Source organism: Giraffa tippelskirchi, chromosome X (genome assembly GCF_054371585.1).
Source record: "Giraffa tippelskirchi isolate mGirTip1 chromosome X, T2T-mGirTip1v1.2.pri, whole genome shotgun sequence".
NCBI classification, from domain to species: domain Eukaryota; kingdom Metazoa; phylum Chordata; class Mammalia; order Artiodactyla; family Giraffidae; genus Giraffa; species Giraffa tippelskirchi.
The window spans coordinates 93,264,120-93,284,551 of NC_137289.1; the positions used below are offsets into that span (position 1 = coordinate 93,264,120).

Here is a 20,432-nt window from a genome sequence, read left to right on the forward strand (position 1 = left end):
CAGTCCTGGCCCAAAAGAGTTAAGTGTCTGAATGAGTATTCTTATCTGTGATCTAAAAATGGTGATTGAGATGATGCTCAATAAGCTTGTTGATAACACCGAAATGTTTGCATTGTTAACACCTTAGGAGATAACAGGGGACTAGGAACACATATAAACCCAAGTATATTTAAGGAAATACTTGATGAAGCACAGTAAGTCCTTTGTGCCATAATGGAGTCATATCTCCATAACAAGCAGAAATATAGTGTTATCAGAAACATTATGTGAAAAAGCCCACATTTGCTACATTTGGCTTTGGTAAGACCCCTTGCTTTAAACGGTACTCAAATTTTTTTGAGGGAAATGAATGGAACTTTATTAATCATAACATACAGGATTATTAGGCATTAATTATGTGCCAAACACTATGCTTTAGGTGTGTTCTCTTATTTTCAAATATGTTTCGGTATGAAATACGCCAAAAGATAAAAGTTATAGGCACATTTTACCAAATGGTTAAAAGGTAAATTTCATGCACACAAAAACTTGCACATAAATGTGTTTAGAAGCTTCATGCATAATTGCTAAAACTTGGAAGCAACCGAGATGTCCTCCAGTAGGTGACACGTGGATAAATAAACTGTGATACATTCAGACAATAGGATATTATTCAGTGATAAAAAGAAATGAGCTTTCAAGCCTGAAAAGACATGAAGGAACCTTAAATGCCTATTGCTAAGTGAAAGAAGTCAGTCTGAAAAGGCTGCATACTGTTTGATTCCAATTATATGACATTCTGGAAAAAGCAAAACTATGGAGACAGTAAAAAGATTGGTGGTTGCCAAGAATTACAGGGGAGGGAGAGAAGAATAGGTTGAGGACAGAGGATTTCTAGAGCAACAAAATTATTTTGTATGATACTATGGTAGTGGATATATATCATTATATATTTGTCTAAACTCACAGAATGTACAAGACCAAGAATGAACCCTAATATAATCTGTGGGCTTTGAGTGATTATGAAGCATTAATGTAGGTTTACTGATTGTAACAAATATACAATCTATTGGGGGATATTGATAGTGGAGGGGGCTGTGCATGTGTGGGATTAGGGGGTAAATGGGAATGCTCTGCATTTTTGGTCAGTTTTGCTGTGAACTTAAAACTGCTCTTAAAATAAAGCCTATTAAAGTTTTTTTTTTTTTTTTAAGTAAATTTGTGTAACCACTAAGCAGATCGGGAAACAGAATATTATTGTCACCCTTGGCTGGATCCCTACTCTCTTCCCTTCCATTCCCCCCAGAGGTAAACACTACCCTGACTTTGATGTTAATCATTTGTTTTTTTTTCTTTTAATGCTGCACTGCCACAGGCAGGATCTTAGTTCCCTGACCAGAGATCAAAGCCATGCCTCCTGCAGTAGAAGCATGGAGTCTCAACCACTGAACCACCAGGGAAGTCGTATTTTGCAATTTATAAACATATCAAATCAACACATTGCACACATTAAAGTTCCACAGAATTATATGTCAACTGTACCTCAATAAAGCTGAGGGAACAGTATTTTTCACAAGGTCTCTGGAAATGAAATACTTGGGTATAAATCTGGCAAAACATGTACAGAATGTGTATGTTGGATGGCTCTATTGAGAAGAAGGAGTGAAGAGGACAGCGATGGAGATGGAAGGTGAGCAAAGGGCAGCCTCTGCCAAACCATCTGCTACATCTGAGGGAAATACTTTGCCCCTAGTACACTTCATGCTTATCTCTGCTTCTGCTTACCTGGTCTTCATTTCTGTACTCTTCCTCAGAACATGTTCAGTCTTGACTGCTTAATTATCGATTTGCACAACATTGCTGCATAACAAATAGGCAAGGGAGAAAGGGAAAGACATACCCAACTGAATGTAGAGTTTCAGAGAACAGCAAGAACAAGGCCTTCTTAAATGAACAATGCAAAGAAGTAGAGGAAAGCAATAGAACGGGAAAGACTAGACATCCCTGCAAGAAAATTGAAAATATCAAGGAAACATTTCATGCAAGGATGGGCATGATAAAGGACAGGAATGGTAAGGAACTGACAGAAGAAAAAGAGATTAAGAAGAGGTGGCAAGAATACACAGAAGAACTATACAAAAAAGGTCTTAATGACCTGGATAATAACAATGTTGTGGTCACTCACCTAGAGCCAGACATCCTGGAGTGTGAAGTCAAGTAGGCCTTAGGAAGCATTATTACCAACAAAGCTAGAGGAGGTGATGGAATTCCAGCTGAACTATTTAAAATCCCAAAAGATGATGCTGTTAAAGTGCTACACTCTGTGGCTGCTGCTAAGTCACTTCAGTCGTGTCCGACTCTGTGCGGCCCCATAGACGGCAGCCCACCAGGCTCCGCCGTCCCTGGGATTCTCCAGCCAAGAACACTGGAGTGGGTTGCCATTTCCTTCTCCGGTGCATGAAAGGTAAAAGTGAAAGTGAAGTTGCTCAGTCGTGTCCGACTCTTAGCAACCCCATGGACTGTAGCCTACCAGGCTCCTCTGTCCATGGGATTTTCCAGGCAAGACTACTGGAGTGGGGTGCCATTGCCTTCTCCGAAGTGCTACACTCAATACGTCAGCAAATTTGGAAAACTCAGCAGTGGCCACAGTACTGGAAAATGTCAGTTTTCCTTCCAATCCCAAAGAAGGGCAATGCCAAAGAATGTTCAAACTACATACAATTGAGTTCATTTCACATGCTAGCAGGGTAATGCTCAAAATCCTTCAAGCTAGGCTTCAACAGTATGTGAACCAAGAAATTCCAAATGTACAAGCTGGATTTAGAAAAAGCAGAGGAACCAGAAATCAAATTGACAACATTCGTTGGATCATGGAGAGAGCAAAGTCCAGAAAAACGTCTACTTCTGCTTCATTGACTATGCTAACACCTTTGACTGTGTGGATCACAACAAACTGTGGAAAATTCTCTGAGAAACCTGTATGTGAGTCAAGAAGGAACAGTTAGAACCATACGTGGAACAATGGACTGGTTCAAAATTGGGAAAGGAGTATTACAGGTCTGTATATTGTCACCCTGCTTATTTAACGTATATGCAGGGTACAGCATGTGAAATGCCGGGTTGGATGAATAACAAGCTGGAGTCAAGATTGCTAGGAGAAATATCAACAACCTCAGATATGCAGATGATACCACTCTAATGGCAGAAAGTGAAGAGGAATTAAAGAGCCTCTTGATGAAGGTGAAAGAGGAGAGTGAAAAAGCTGTCTTGAAACTCAACATCCAAAAAACTAAGATCTTGGCATCTGGTCCCATCACTTCATGGCAAATAGAATGGGAAAAAGTGGAAGCAGTGACGGATTTTATTCTCTTGGGCTCCAAAATCACTGCAGATGGTGATTGCACTCATGAAATTAAAAGAAGCTTGCTCCTTGGAAGGAAAGTTATGACAGACCTAGAGCGACTTCACTTTCACTTTTCCTTTCATTCACTGGAGATGGAAACGGCAACCCACTCCAGTGTTCTTGCCTGGAGAATCCCAGGGATGGGGGAGCCGGATGGGCTGCCTTCTATGGGGTCGCACAGAGTCAGACACGACTGAAGCAACTAAGCAGCAGCAGCAGCAGACAGTGTATTAAAAATCAGAGACATCTCTTGGCCAAATAAGGCTGAATACTGAAGAAATGATGTTTTTATATTGTAGTACTGGAGAAGACTCTTGAGAGTCCCTTGGACAGCAAGGAGATCAAACCAGTCAATCTTAAGGGAAATCAACCCTGAATATTCATTGGAAGGACTCATGCTGAAACCGAAGCTCCAATACTTTGCCCACCTGATATGAAGACCCAACTCACTGGAAAAGACCCTGATGCTGGGAAAGATTGAGGGCAAAAGGAGAAGGGGGCACCAGAGGATGAGAAGATTAGATAGCGCCACCGACTCAATGGACATGAATTTCAGCAAACTCCAGGAGATAACAGAAGACAGAGGAGCCTGGCATGCTACAGTCCATGAGGTCACAGAGTCAGACATGACTTAGCAATGGAACAACAACAAGCTGCATAACAAATTACCCCAAAATTCAGTGGCTTAAAAACAATAATCAGGACTTCCCCGGTGGCCCAGCAGCTAAGACTCTGGGCTCCCAATGTAGGGGACCCGGGTTAGATCCTTGGTCAAAGAACTAGATCATGCATGTCCCAACAAAGATCAAAGATCCCAAGTGCCACAAGTAAGACCTGGTGCAGCCAAATAAGACATTTTTAAAAATAATAATAATAGTAATAATAAGCATGGAAATTCCCTGGTGGTCCAATGGCTAAGACTTCATGCTTCCAGTACATGGCACATAGGTTCAACCCCTCATCGAGGAAATAGAATCTGCAAGCCATGTGGTGTGCCCCCCCCGAAAAAAAACAGTAAGCATGTACTTAGCTCAGATACATGGCTCATCAAATGTATTAACAGACTGAACTCAGATTGTGTGTGTGGAGGGGAGGTGTAGGGGGTGGTTCCTCTGTTTTTCACTGGGCTCACTCTACTTTCTGGGAATAGGTTAGGTGCAGCTTATCTCAAATAACCTCTCCTGATACTGGGGTGACTTAACTCTGCCTCATATGTACTTCATCCTCCAGCAAGCTAGCCTGGGCATGTTCTCAGAGGAGCAAGAACAGAAGAAGATACATGCAATTGCTTTTTAATGTCTCTGCATGCCTTACATCTGCTAACATGCCATTGGCCAAAGAAAGTCACATAGCTAAACTCAGAATCAAGGGGCACAGAAAGATATTCAGTTTCCACAATGAGAGGAGCCTCAAAGTTCCTTATCAAAGGGTATGGATACTGGGAGGAGTTATTCATTGGAGCCATTAATCTACTAAAACCTCGGTGTCAGACTCTCATCTTTGATACCCACCTTTGCCTCAATCCATTTCTGACCTCTGTCATCATTCCTGGACATAATTTTTTCCAATGATTTTTATCATTTTTTGAATTCTTAGCATGCATCTGGCACCTTAGGTATACAAACTAGAAGCCATAGCAACCTGATTGCTGAGTCAATGTCTATTTTACAGACAAGTCAACAGAAATTTAATGGGTCTAGACAACCCATAAAAATATGTACAAAATAAATAGACAGATTTCAGTTTCAAACAGAATGTTTGTAGAGGAATATTCCTTTACTCTGCATTATTACTAACAGTGATTACCAATTAATTTTTGATGAAGTAGTCATAATTTTTAATGCTTTCCTATAATATCTTCCTTGGTTTTTACCCTCCTAGTTGTGTGCTTTTAATTGTACTTAAATTCACTTGCCCTATCCATATGAACACTTAATCTCCTTTTAATAAAATATTTACTTGGTTCTAAAGTACATACTTGATTGATTTTCCCACCAAATTTAGAGGTGGAATTTGTTTGGACATCATTTTTATAACACATTATCATTGCTCCTTCTAACACATTCCTCCAGGATTGGTTCTAAAGCTGATCTTAGAGCCCCCAGAGATTTCAGAGCCACTTTCATCTCATTCTCAGAGCTCTAGGCTCTGCAAAGCGGTTGGCCCAGCCTGGGCTGGTCTAGCTGAGATGAGAGGGAGAAATAAACACCGTGCAGATGTCTGAGTGTTCTGATCTGCACTTTACTCTGTCTTGATATTGCTGATCTTCCAGAAGCTTCTGTGTGAACGTACTTCTCTCAGACTTACTGTTTACAACTGTGTGTCCATTGGTGAGGTTCTTTAGGGGATCCAGAATCAAACACCTCCTTCTGTCATTGAAAAATACTACCAAATTTTTTTTGGCTGCACTGGGTCTTCGTTGCTGCATGTAAGCTTTCCTAGTTGCTACAAGTGGGGGCTACTCTCTAGGTGCAGTGCGTGGGCTTCTCATTGCTTCTTATTGTGGTGGCTTCTCTTGTTTTGGCTCACAGGCTCTACAGTGCAGGCTCAGTAGTTGTGATGCAGGGTCTCAGTTGCCCCCTGGCTTGTGGAATCCTCCAGGACCAGGGATCGGATCAGTGTCTCCAGCATCGGCAAGCAGATTATTAACCACTGGACCACCATGGAAGTCAACTGCTGATTTCTAGCTGTATATCTGACTATGCTAACTTATCCGTGTGTTCTTTAGTTCAATTATGCACAACAACTACACATTATCTCTTTACATCAGAACCAAATTGTTGACTTTCCTCAGTGTTATGAATTCATGATTCCTCTGTGTGTGTGTGTGTGTGCGTGCGCACTCAAGTTGTGGGTGACCCCATGGACTGGAGCCCACCAGGCTCCACCATCCATGGGATTTTCCAGGCAAGAATACTGGAGTGGGTTGCCATGGCCTCCTCCAGGGGAATCTTTCCAACCCAGGTATCAAATTTACATCTGTTGCATCTCCTGCATTGGCAGGCGAATTCTTTACCACTTTGCCACCTGGGAAGCCCTAAAGGGATCTAAAACACTATGGTTGTCTTCTTCCCATGCCAACTTACCCTCAACTATTGACCCTTCTTTCAGTAAATACTTCGTGTTGGTGAGCCCCGTGTTTCAAGCTGAGCACCCAAAGTGTATACTAAAGCCACATTAGGAGTTGGATGGTGGGACAGGGCCAAAGCTCAATCTATGAAATAAAAGCTGAGTAGAGATTAAAGCTGGGTCAATTTTGAGTTAAAAGAGACAGATACCATGACTAAGGCTTCCCAGGTGGGGCTAATAGTAAAGAATCCACCTGCCAATGCAGGAGCTGCAGAAGACTCAGGTTTGATCCCTGGTTTGGGAAGATCCCCTGCAGAAGGGCATGGCAACCCACTCCAGTATTCTTACCTGGAGAATCCCATGGACAGAGGAGGCTGGCGGACTGCAGTCCATGGAGTTGCAAAGAGTCAGACACAACTGAAGCAACTTAGCACACACCATGACTAAGCAAGGAACGTATGAGAGTCCCAGTTTGGGTCCCAGTCCCAGGCAAAGCTGATAGGATATAACATGAAGGTAAAGTTCAGGAGTCCAGGTGATGTTGTATGTTGTGTTCTCTAAGAAGCAGACTCTGAGACAGAGTTTAGCATGTAGGATATTTATTAAAGAGTGTCCTTGAAAATGTGAATGAAAAGTATTGCCATCATATCAGTGAACAAAGTATATTACAACCATCAAGCCACTAAAGCTGCCCCCCCTCACAGTGAGCACTGAGGGAATTCAGGATGGAGACGAAAGGGCTGGGCTGCCCTCTGCCAAGCTCTCAGCCATGGCAGCCACCCCTAAGGGTGCACCCTAAGGGGACTCAGGATGAGAAAGCACAGGGCATTGGCTCCAGATGGCTAGGATGTGTATCAAAGGAGTGATTCCGTGAGCCTAGACTCTTGCATCTTCCCATACATAGCAAAGTGTTGAATTCCTGAACTTGAGACATCTGGTTTTCTTTAACAGTTATCTTTTGAAGTTCTAACTGTCCAGTCATTGTTGCAAAAACTCCTATATATCCTGGCTCCTCCCTGGTCTCTTCTGAGAAGTCCCTCAGAGTTATCTAAGAGGCTGTGTCCCAGGCTTAAGCCCTCAGTTTTGTCTACCAAATAAAACATAATTTTCAATTTTAGGTTGTGCACTTTTTCAGTTGACACAAACAACAGGAACAAAAAGGGAAGAGAGAAGAACTGGGCAGAGAGAGAAGTCAAGCTACAAAATAGACCCAACAACCTCAACCAACCTTATGAGGCATGGTGGAGATAAAATGGACCCTCAGAGTTGTCCTGGGCTGGGCCAAAATGACCAGGACATATACTCCCGCATCCATCCATCTTTGGATGCGAGCCTTGAGCAAAGCTGCCTACCCACAGCACACCTAGCAACTGGGCCAACAAGCTCATCCCTGTTCTTCCTTTAAGAGGTATAAGTCACTGATCCTGGAAGCTCGCCTAAGTCAATGTTAAACACAGAACCCCTGAGCTCAGTATCTGATGGCAATTCTCCTATACTCCTTTCGTTCATCTTGGAAATTACAGTTCATTTTTTCATCATTTTTGTCCAGTCTGATGTATTGTTGGAAAATCATGACATAATCTTTCAGAGATAAATATATAAAGCTTAACACATTGTGGCAATTTAAAAACATGCTGTATTAGAGTTCTCTAGAGAAATAGAACCAACAGCATATATATGCTAGGGCAGGGGCCTCAAACCCCCGAGCTGTGGATGAGTACCAGTCTGTGGCCTGTTAGGAACTGGGCTGCACAACAGGAAGTGAGCAGCAGGTGAGCAATTGAAGCGTCATCTACCACTTCCCATTGCTTGCATTACTGCCTGAACCATCCCTCCACTCCCTGCCCAAGGAAAAATTGTCTTCCGTTAAACTGGTCCCTGGTGCCAAAAAGGTTGGGGACTGCTGTGTTAGGGAACTATTAACAAAGACTGCCTACCTTGGCTTGATGACAACCACTTGCCTGAGTAGTCTCACAATGGGAGGTTCCAATAAGGAACATGGTGCTGCCGACAAAAACTAACCAGGAGAATTTGGGAAGGGCCAAAAAGAGGGAGACCTTCTCAGGTGGCTCCGTGGTAAAGAATCTGCCTTCCAATGCAGGAGACACAGGTTGGATCCCTGGGTTGGGAAGATCCCCTGGAGGAGGGCATGGCAACCCACTCCAGTATTCTTGCCTGGAGAATCCTATGGACAGAGGAGTCTGGCAGGCTACAGTCCATAGGGTTGCAAAGAGTCGGACACTTCTTAGTGACTAAACAACAACAAGAAGAGGGAGGAGATGCTAGCCCATAATATTGTCCTACCACTCTCCAAGAGCCCTTCTTGCTAGAATCCACCTTGGCTGAGTGATGCACATGCCACCAGGCAGGACCCTGAGTCAGACCACATATGGCACAAGCAAGATGATTGGCCAGAGACAACCCGGAAACTAACCCTGTCACCATAAAACCCGAGACTGCAAGCCTCGTGGCAGAGAAATTCCCCTGGGTTCTCTTACCTTGCTGCTCTCTGCCCAGGCATCCCTTCCCAAGAAAGTCTCTTTGTCTGTCAGCACATGTGTCCTCAGACAATTCATTTCTGAGTGTTAGACAAGAGCCCACACTTGGGCTCTGGAAGCGGCCCCCATCCTGTGGGGATACACAGATACACATATATATGAAGAGATTTATTATAAGGAATTGGCTACTGCTCTCTGCAAGAGCTGAAGACTCAGGAAAGCTGGTGGTGTAATTTAGTCCAACTCCAAAAGCCTGAGAACTAGGAGCACCAAGGGTGGAGAAGGTTATGCCCAACTCAAGCAATCAGGCAAGAAGGACCTAATTCTTCCTTCCTTCATCTTTTTGTTCTATTCAGGTCCTCAGTAGATTGTATGATGTTCATCCACAGTGGAGAGGGCAAACCATTTTAATGAGTTCACCAATTCAAATGTTAACTTCATATGGAAATATCTTCATAGAAACAGTCAGAAATAATGTTTAGCCAAGTATCTGGTCACTCCATGATCCAATCTAGTTGACACATGAAATTAACCATCACACATGTCCATAAATTCTTTGATTCTCCTTCCATCGAGATGCACAGCCTCTGTCTCCTTTCTGTGAACTGGGGTGGGCTTTTGATTGATTTCTAATCAACAGCATGAGGAGAAAGTGATGCTGCATGTTTGTGAAGCCAGGTCAGAAAAGGTGATGCAGCTTCTACCTTGTTCCCTGGGACACTAACCTCAAAGCCCTGACTCACCATGAAAAAGATCTAGCCTACCCCGAGGCCACCAGGCTGTGCAGTAGCCTAGGCCACATGGAAAAGACACAGGGCAGAGTTCTATCAACATCTCCAGCTGAAGTCCCAGCCAACAGCCAGCATCAATAGGCAGACCCAAAAATGGAGATGCCTCCCCATGACTCCAGTCTTTGGGACTAGACTTTGAGTTACTGTAGGCTAGTCTTCCCAGCTGAGGTTCCAGACATGGTGGAACAAATGTAAATGATTCCCACTATACTCTGTCAGAATTCCTGACCCACAAAATTAGTGGGCAGAATAAAATGGTTACTGTAAGCCATTAAGTCTGGGGGTAATTTGTTACTGAGCAATGGTAATCAGGGCTTCCCTGGGGGCTCAGATGGTAAAGCAAAAATAAACAAATGGGACCTAATTAAAATTAAAAGCTTTTGCACAACAAAGGAAACTACAAGCAAGGTGAAAAGACAGCCTTCAGAATGGGAGAAAATAATAGCAAACGAAGCAACAGACAAACAATTAATCTCAAAAATATACAAGCAACTTCAGCAGCTGAATTCCAGAAAAATAAACGACCCAATCAAAAAATGGGCCAAAGAACTAAACAGACATTTCTCCAAAGAAGACATACAGATGGCTAACAAACACATGAAAAGATGCTCAACATCACTCATTATTAGAGAAATGCAAACCAAAACCACAATGAGGTATCATTTCACACCAGTCAGAATGGCTGCTATCCAAAAGTCTACAAGCAATAAATGCTGGAGAGGGTGTGGAGAAAAGGGAACCCTCTTACACTGTTGGTGGGAATGCAAACTAGTACAGCCACTATGGAGAACAGTGTGGAGATTCCTTAAAAAACTGGGAATAGAACTGCCATATGATCCAGCAATCCCACTGCTGGGCATACACACCGAAGAAACCAGAATTGAAAGAGACGCGTGTACCCCAATGTTCATCGCAGCACTGTTTACAATAGCCAGGACATGGAAGCAACCTAGATGTCCATCAGCAGACGAATGGATAAGGAAGCTGTGGTACATATACACAATGGAATATTACTCAGCCATTAAAAAAATACATTTGAATTGGTTCTACTGAGATGGATGAAACTGGAGCCCATTATACAGAGTGAAGTAAGCCAGAAAGAAAAACAACAATACAGTATACTAATGCATATATATGGAATTTGAAAGATGGTAACGATAACCCTATATGCGAGACAGAATAAGAGACACAGATGCATAGAACAATTTTATGGACTCTGAGGGAGAAGGTGAGGGTGGGACGTTCTGGGAGAATAGCATTGAAACATGTATATTATCATATGTGAAACAGAACACCATTCCATGTTCAATGCATGAGACAAAGGCTCAGGGCCGGGGCAATGGGATGACCCAGAGGGATGGGATGGGGAGGGAGGTGGGTGAGGGGTCCAGGAAGGGGAACACATGTAAACTCATGGCTGATTCATGTCAATGTATGGCAAAAACTATTACAATATTGTAAAGTAATTAGCCCCCAACTAAAATAAATAAATTTATTAAAAAAATAAATTAAAAAATAAAGAAAGAAAGAAAGAAAGAATCTGACTGCAACGCAAGAGACCCAGGTTCAATACCTGGGTTGGTAAGATCCCCTGGAGAAGGGAATGGCAACCCATTCCAGTATTTTTGCCTGGGGACTTCCATAGACAGAGGAGCCTGGTAGGTTACAGTCCATGGGGTCACAAAGAGTCAGACATGACTGAGCAACTAACACACAGTGGTAACCAGAACACATAAGACACAAAGTTTCTTGTGATAAATTCTCAAGTCTGTCCTTGCATGCTTACAGAATAGACTCTCATGCATCTTTTTGGCTCTGCAGAAATCTGGAAATGACCTGGAGAAATTTTCCCTTTTGGAGAATTAGAAATGATAATTTCTTGATCAAAAGCATCATTTTTAGGAGGTCACTATGTGCTTTTGATTCAAGAAACGAGTATATGACAACTGAATCCAGGTCATCTGAAAAAGTCCAAAAGTTAAGATGACTCAGAGAAGGGGGACAAATTAGTCATCAACCACAGTTTAGTTGCTCATCCTAAATGAATGTTTTACAATTTAATCTGGTTTCTGTGCTGTTTGTGTGTATTTTTACATCAACTAAATATAAAATACAGGTTGGTCCAGTTGTGTTAGTCATAAAATATATCAAGCGATCTTAGTTAAACAGTTTTAAAGCTTAGAATTTTCTCTCTATAAGATAACCTCTTTTAGTTAATGTTTCAAGACACCCTTGAATGAGCGTTGCATATCAGTGTTCAAGAAATTTAAATGAAAGTTCTTTTATCTTCACAATAGCTAGGATAATATCTCTTGCTAACAAACAGAAGTGAGGGATTCCACTTGAGGATTTAATTAGAATGTAAGAACTCATTGAATCGAAAGAATTGAAAAATACCATCTCCAACAGATCAAGACTGTAGCTGATATGAAAGCACTGCCTCTTGAAATTTCAGAGCCAAACTTTCCTGGGGTTCAATGTGGTTGACAGTGTATGAGCTGGATGAATGAAAATATCTACTTTATTACCCAGAATGTCACCCCAACATATATTTTAGGGAAACTGTTAGAGATTATGTGTCAGAAATATCCCTCACAGCTTCCACCTAATCTCTGAAAAGCTTTGTGGAACAGTCAATTTCACATTCAGGTCTACTGTTTTCTTTTAAACCCTTGAAGTCATCAAGTTTTATTAAATGTGAAATCTGTGTGTTGCAAATAATTTCTTTTCCTGTTTGATTGAAATTTACACATTCTAGTGTGGAAATGACATTGGAAATAGCCTCAAGAATACTGTGGTAAGATGAGTTGAAGGAAGAAAATCTCAAAGAGATATTCTCTGTTACTCAGGCAGTGGGCACCATTTGCTTCTGAGGTCACAAGGCTGAGAAAAATTAAAAGAGAAAATATGCATTGAAGTCTTAGAGATGGCAGGAATTGTTATTACCAGAGAGAAAACTAAAGCCAAGAGAGATAACTAACCTGCCACAGATCACATAATCAGGAAGCACCGGGGCCAAACTTTGAACTTGGGCACCTTTCATTCCCTCTTGGCCCCTTCATGGATCACAGCCTTGTCATGGGAAAGGAGCTTGTATAACCCAATGAAGCTATGAGCCATGCCATACAGGGCCACCCAAGACAGATGGGTCATAGTGGAGAGTTCAGACAAATCATGGTCCACTGGAGGAGGAAATGGCACCTCACTTTAGTATTCTTGCCATGAGAACTCCATGAACGGTATGGAAAGGCAAAAAGAAGATGAGCCCAAATGCTACTGAGGAAGAGCAGAGGGCAATTACCAATAACTCCAGAAAGAATAAAGCAGCTGGGCCAAAGCAGCAATGATGCTCAGTTGTGGATGTGTCTGGTGGTGAAAGTAAAGTCTGATGCTGTAAAGAACAACTGCATAGGAACCTGGAATATTAGGTCCTTGAATCAAGGTAAATGGGATGTGGTTAAACAGGAGATGGCAGGATTTACATTGATATCTTAAGAATCAGTGAGCTAAACTGGACAGGAATGAGTGAATTTAATTCAGATGACCATTATATCTACTGCTGTGGGCAAGAATCCCTTAGGATAAATGGAGTGGCCCTCATAGTTAACAAAGGAATCCAAAATGCAGTACTTGGATGCAATCTCAAAAATGACAGAATGATCTCAGTTTGTTTCCAAAGCAAACCATTCAACATCACAGTAATCCTAGTCTATGACCCATAGATGATGCTGAAGAGGCTGAAGTTGATTGGTTCTATGAAGATCTACAAGACCTTCTAGAACTAACACCAAAAAAATGATGTCTTTTTCACCGTAGGGGGTTGGCATGCAAAAGCAGGAAGTCAAGAGATACCAAGAATAACAGGCAAGTTTGACCTTGGAGTACAAAATGAAGCAGGGCAAAGGCTAACAGAGTTTTGTCAAGAGAACACGCTAGTCACAGCAAACACTCATTTCCGACAACCCAGGAGATGACTGTATACATGGACATCATCAGATGGTCAATACCAAAATCAGATTATGTTCTTTGCAGCCAAAGATGGAGAAGCTCTATACAGTCTGTAAAAACGAGACGTGGAGGGTGACTGTGGCTCAGATCATAAGCTACTTACTGCAAAACTCAGGCTTAAATTGAAGAAAGTAGGGAAAGCCACTAGGCCATCCAGGTCTGACCTAAATCAAATCCCTTATGATTATACAGTGGAGGTGACAAATAGACTCAAGGGATTAGATCTGGTACAGAAAATACCTGAAGAACTATGGAGAGAGGTTTGTGACATTGTATAGGAGGCAGGGATCAAAACCATCGCAAAGAAAAAGAAATGCGAGAAGATAAAGTGGTTGTCTGAGGAGGCTTTACAAATAGCTGAGAAAAGAAGAGAAGTGAAAGGCAATGGAGAAAGGGAAAGATAAACCCAACTGAATACAGAGTTCCAGAGAATAGCAAGGAGAGATAATAAGGCCTTCTTAAATGAACAATGCAAAGAAATAGAGGAAAACAATAAAATGGGAAAGACTAGAGATCTCTTCAAGAATATTGGAGATATCAAGGGAATATTTCATGCTAGGATGGGCATGATTAAGGACAGAAAGGGTAAGGACCTAACAGAAGTAGAAGAGATTAAGCAGACATGGCAAGACTACACAGAATAACTATACAAGAAATGTCTTAATGACTGAGATAACCATGATGGTGTGGTCACTCACCTAGAGCCAGACATCCTGGAGTGTGAAGTCAAGTGGGCCTTAGGAAGCATTGTTACGAACAAAGCTAGTAGAGGTGATGGAATTACAGCTGAACTCTTTCAAATCCTAAAAGATGATACTGTTAAAGTGCTACACTCAATATGTCAGCAAATTTGGAAAACTCAGCAGTGGCCACAGGACTGGAAAAGGTCAGTTTTCATTCCAATCTCAAAGAAGGGCAATGACAGAAATGTTCAAACTACTGTACAAGTGTGCTCATCTCACATGCTAGCAAGGTTATGCTCCAAATTCTTCAAGCTAAGCTTCAGCAGTACATGAACTGAGAATGTCCAGATGGACAAGCTGGGTTTCAAAGAGGCAGAGGAAACAGATCAAATTGCCAACATTCATTGGATCATGGAGAAAGCGATCGAGTTCCAGAAAAACATCTACTTCTGCTTCATTGACTATACTAAAGCTTTTGACTGTATGGATCACAACAAACTGCAGAAAATTCTTAAAGAGATGAGAGTACCAGACCACCTTACCTGTCTGCTGAGAAAACCTGTGTGTGAGTTAGGAAGCAACAGTTAGAACCAGACATGGAATAACGGACTGCTTCCAAATAGGAAAAGGAGTATGACAAGACTGCACATTGTCACCCTGCTTATTTAACTTATATGCAGAGTACATCATGTGAAATGCCGAGCTGGATGAATTACAAGGTGGAATCAAGATTGCTAGGAGAAATACCAACAACCTCAGATATGCAGATGATACCACTCTAATGGCAGAAAGTGAAGAGGAACTAAAGATCTTCTTGATGAAGAAGAGGAGAGTGAAAAAGCTCGCTTGAAACTCAACATTCAAAAAACTAAGATCGTGGCATTTGGTCCCATCACTTCATGGCAAATAGAAAGAGGAAAAGTGGAAGCAGTGACAGATTTTATTTTCTTGGGCTCCAAAATCACTGCAGATGGTAACTGCAGCCATGAAATTAAAAGATGCTTGTTCCTTGGAAGGAAAGCTACCTTGATGGCATGTTTAAAAAAAGCACAGACATCACTTTGCCAACAAAGGTCCATCTAGTCAAAGCTATGGTTTTTCCAGCAATCGTGTGTGGATGTGAGAGTTGAATCATAAAGAGGCTGAGCACTAAAGAATTGATGCTTTCAAAGTGTAGTGCTGGAGAAGACTCTTGAGAGTCCCCTGGACTTCAAGGAGATCAAACCAGTCAATCTTAAAGGAAATCAACCCTGAATATGAATATTCATTGGAAGGACCGATGGTGAAGCTGAAGCTCCAATACTTTGGCCACCTGATACAAAGAGCCGACTTATTGGAAAAGACCCTGGATCTGGGAAGACTGAACGCAAAAGAAGCAGGTGGCAGAAGATGAGATGGTTAAACGGCATCAGTGATTCGACGGAAGTGCATCTGAGCAAACTCCAGGAAATAGCGGTGGATAGAGGAGCCTGGCATGCTGCAGTCCATGGCGTTGCAAAGAGTTGGACATGACTTAGGAATTGAAAAACAACAACTGCCTGTCGGAGCACAGCTTATGGGGGAAAAAAAAATAAGGCCTAGAAAGAATAGGAAACAGTTGAATATAGAAGACTAGTGTGGACAAAATATGTCACCTGTCATATCAGGAAACAAAGGATGTTGTGGCCATCAAGCCATGAGCCCTGCAGCAGCCCCAGACTGTGCACCCAAAGGGGATTCAGGATGGAGAAAAAGAGGATACTAGCCCAAGACAGTTAAGGTACATATGAAAGGAATGGTTTTAATGAGCCCAGACTCTTGTCTCTTCCCGTACATATGTTGTTGTTCAGTCGCTCAGTCGTGTCCAATTCTTTGTGACCCCATGGGCTGCAGCATACCAGGCTTCCTTGTCCATCACCATCTCCTGGAGCTTGCTTAAACTCATATCCACTGAGTCAGTGATGCCATCCAACTGTCTCTTCCTCTGCCGTCCCCTTCTCCTCCTGCCTTCAATCTTTCCCAGCATCAGGGTCTTTTCCAATGAGTCAGTTCTTTGCATCAGGTGGCCAAAGTATTGGAGCTTCAGCTTCAGCTTCAGTCCTTCCAATGAATATTCAGGGTTGATTTCCTTGAGGATTGACTGGTTTCATCTCCTTGCTGCCCAAGGGACTCTCAAGAGTTTTCTCTGGCACCACAGTTGAAAAGCATCAATTCTTTGTCACTCAGCCTTCTTTATGTCCAACTCTTACATCCGTATTCGAATACTGGATGTCGTGCCCTGTCCTACCACCCTGCCTGGAACAGCCCATCACTCCTTAAGGATCAGAAGAGATGGAACCTTACCTACCAACTTAATATTTTCAAGTGCACAGTTTAGTCGTGTTAGGTAACCAACCTCTAGGACTTTTTCATCTCACAAAACCAAAGCTCTACACCCATTAATCAACATCTCCCCAATTTCCCCTCCCCTCAACCCCTGGCAGCCACCATTCTCCCTTCTGTCTCTATAAATTTGACTACTCTAGATACCTCAGATAAGTGGGACTGCACAGTATTTATCTTTTGGTGACTGGCCTATTTCACTTAGCCACTTAGTCCTCAAGGCTATGTCTGCTGTCTGCCTGATAACATGTATTGGAATTTCCTTCTTTTTAAAGGCTAAAAAATACTCCATTGTATGAATATATGGCATCTTGTTTATCCATTCATTTGTTGGTGGACATTTATATTGCTTCCACTTAGTCTTACCGCTTTTAAAAATTAGTGTCACCACCAGCTCATGCAAAAGAATAACCCACACTCTCTCTGACCTGCTTCCTACTCCGCACTGTCATCTGTGTGTCAGAGGCTGACCCTCCTCCCACTTTCTCCTATACCGTCCCTCCTGTGTCTCCCTTCCTTTCTTACCCTCACATACATCCCTGCCCCCTCTCAACCAATCCCAGTTCTGGTACTTTCATTTTATTAATGTATTTTTTAAATTATAGCTGAGATATAATTGGCCTATGAGTGTATGTGCACTAAATCACTTCAGTGGTGTTGGACTCTTTGGACTTTTTGCACTGTAGCCCACCAGGCTTCTCCGTCCATGGATTCACCAGGCAAGAATACTGGTGTGAGTTGCTATGCCCTCTCCAGGGTATCTTCCCAACCCAGGGATTGAACCCGTGCCTCTTATGTCTCCTGCATTGGCAGGTGTGTTCTTTACCACTAGCACCACCTGAAAACCCCATAATTGGCCTATCCACCATTGTGCAAATTTTTTCTTCCAAAGTCAGTTCCCTTTATTAAATGTTCATTTTTCACAGACCAGAAATGCATAATAAAAGTAGAAATAGACCCCGGTTAGGAGCTACAGACCTGTTCTCACAAGACCCCTGCCTGCAGCAACTTGTACAGGACAAGCAGCAGCTACATCCCAAAGGTCTGGAAGGCAGGAGGTGCGTTAGGATCTGCCCCTGCCCTGCCCCCCACCTGATGTCTCCCTGGATTATAAAGAGCCATCTTCTGAAGCCATAGAGTGAGACACCTCCTCTGCAGCCCCAGGGAAGTGCAGGCTAGCAGGAAAGCTTGTCCAGATGGCACAGAACCCAAGGACTACATTTCGTAGGAGAAAACGGGTACCAAAACACGGGTGGGGAGATGGGCTGGGATGGGGCAAGCCCCAGGAGACAGACTCTTCTTCCTCTCTATTCATCAGATCCTGAGGCAGAGTCTTCTGAGCTTGGGAGAGTACTGGCTAGTTCCTCTTCTTCAGAGTCCTCACTCCAGCCTTCTCTTCTTTTTGCTCTTGTTCTCTCCAGAAGAGCTCTTGTCAATGGACACAACTCTTTGCTCTTGAAGCTCTCGCTCAGCTGTCTTGATGAAGACTTCGATGATGAGCCCCTGGAGGATGTGGATTTCTTCTCCATCTTCACCTTGACTTTCTTCTTCTTCTTGGACTTGTCCCTCTTAGAGGACTCTCCCTGGCTGCCTTCATATTCTTTCATGGCTTTTTCATATTCCCTCCTGGCATCCTCAGCCTTGCAATCCCACTCCTCTTTCTTCCCCTTGGACATCCCCTTCCAAGATCTCACCTGCTTTCTTGGAGAGATCCGTGATACGGATGCCCAGATGGTCTGACTTGATCTTCTCTTGGCTGGAGTTGAGCCACAGCATGTAGGCAGACATGGGCCTCTTGGGGGCATTGGGGTCTTTGCCCTTCTTTACCTCCATGGGCTTCTTGTGGCTCTTGCAGTCCTTGGCCATCTTGGCCTTTTTAAGCTGCTTCCGTTTCTTCTCTTCCCAGTCACTGTCGCCCACATTACTGGAGGAGCTGGCAGAGGTGTTGCTGTCAAACTCTTCTGCCACGTCTTCCTCCTCTTCACCCGGGCTGAATGACTCATCGGTCTCTTCTCCGAAGTTATCGCTGCTGTCATTGGCATTCTCCTCCCGGATCTTGCCCTCCTCCTTCATCCGCTCCAAGTAGGCATCGTGCTGGTCTTCCTCCGAGTTGGCATATTCATCGTAGCTGGGGTTCATGCCCTCTTTCAGTCCTCGGCTTTTGATGTTGAGTTTCTTGGCGTTGACAAAGTCGAACAGCTTTCTGTACTCCTCCCTCTCAATGCTGCTGAAAGTATACTGGGTGCCCTGCTTGGTCTCAAAGCCAAAGGAATGCGTGGTGGTGGTACCGCGGGCGAAGTTGACAAAGGAGATCTCGTCAAAGCAGATGTGTACGGGCAGCTTGTGGACATAGATAAAGCCCCGCTCCAGGGGGTACAGCAGCCCTGAGCTGGCCTTGTAGGAGCAGGTGATGCACTGGGCCCCCGAGTGCCCTTAGAAGTTGCCAGGGACCATGATCTTGCAGTTCACCAGCATTTTCATGACCCGGCTGATCATCTCGTAGAGGGATCCTGACATGTTCTTGGTGAGCCGCCCCTCAAAGCTCTTCTCCACTTCCTCCTCGTTCATGTTGAGCATCAAGGAGATGTCCTCGTCCTTGGAGAAGAGGAGAATGAGGACGTGGTAGCGGGTGTGGCCCTGCTTGATGTGGGGGTCCAGGCTGATCACAAAGAACATCTGGTGCTGGTCCTTGTGGGGCATCAGGAAGAGCCGCAACACCGTGGTGTAGGGGATCTTGTAGTCGAAGGTCTTGCCCTGCAGGTGCAGGGAGGTGAGGTAGATGCGGATGTCGTAGTGGCCTTGGGGAGTCAGACACTGCAGCTCCTGGAAGATGCAGATGGCATCTCCGGTGGCCTGGATCACATCCGCCTTTGACAGCACATTCTGGGGGAAAGCCTCGACAGGGTCCATACCATCTTCCTGAGTGGGCGGCACGTAGAAGCGCACCTCCATGAGTGAGACCTCCGCGTCATCGTTCTGGTGGAATTCCAGCGTCACCTCATTCTTGCCTGTGGTGCACTGGGACACGTTGCTGAGAGGGATCTCGAAGACCAGCTGGTTGCCAATGTCGAAGGAAAGCAGCTGCCCACCAAACTTCACGGTTCCCCAGTTCCAACCCTTCACACATAAGTCCTTCTCCATTAGCTCTAGGCGATAGTGAGTTTTGAAGAAATCAGCGAGTTTCTCAAATTCCGATTCTCGGAAGCTATCGTATTTGTAGACATGGCCATTCTTCGTGATCAGTTTAAGCCCGTGGCCCAGAGCTACCTGGTGCCAGATGCCTTCTGTCAGCTCCCCGGCCTGGATGTTGTCCACTTTGCCTGTCTTACTATTCTTAAAGTTGATGCCCTGGTGGCTCAACCTCAGCTGACCATCATTTATGGAGCCTTTCACCTCCTGATACACGTTGTTGAACTCCAGGGTTTCTGCCATGCTGACCTAGCCCTGTTGGTCCCCCCCAAAACTCCTGGGTGGGCACGCAGACACAGGGTGCGCTGGGGATCTCCTCGAGCTGGAGCCTCGCGGCCACCAGTGGCCAAGCATTGGGAGCACCGGAGGTGGGGCCAGGCCGGGTCCCTGGGCAGGCTCTTCCCGCGTGTGCAGCCCCACGTTCCGCTACCCACTGTGCAAATTTCAGGTG

The 20,432-nt window shown here is 43.9% G+C and overlaps 1 pseudogene; it reads right to left on the reverse strand.

Moving 5' to 3' along the window:
* Positions 1-18,099: 18,099 nt before the first annotated feature.
* Positions 18,100-20,224, reverse strand: LOC145535518 (FACT complex subunit SSRP1 pseudogene; annotated as a pseudogene).
* Positions 20,225-20,432: the final 208 nt, after the last annotated feature.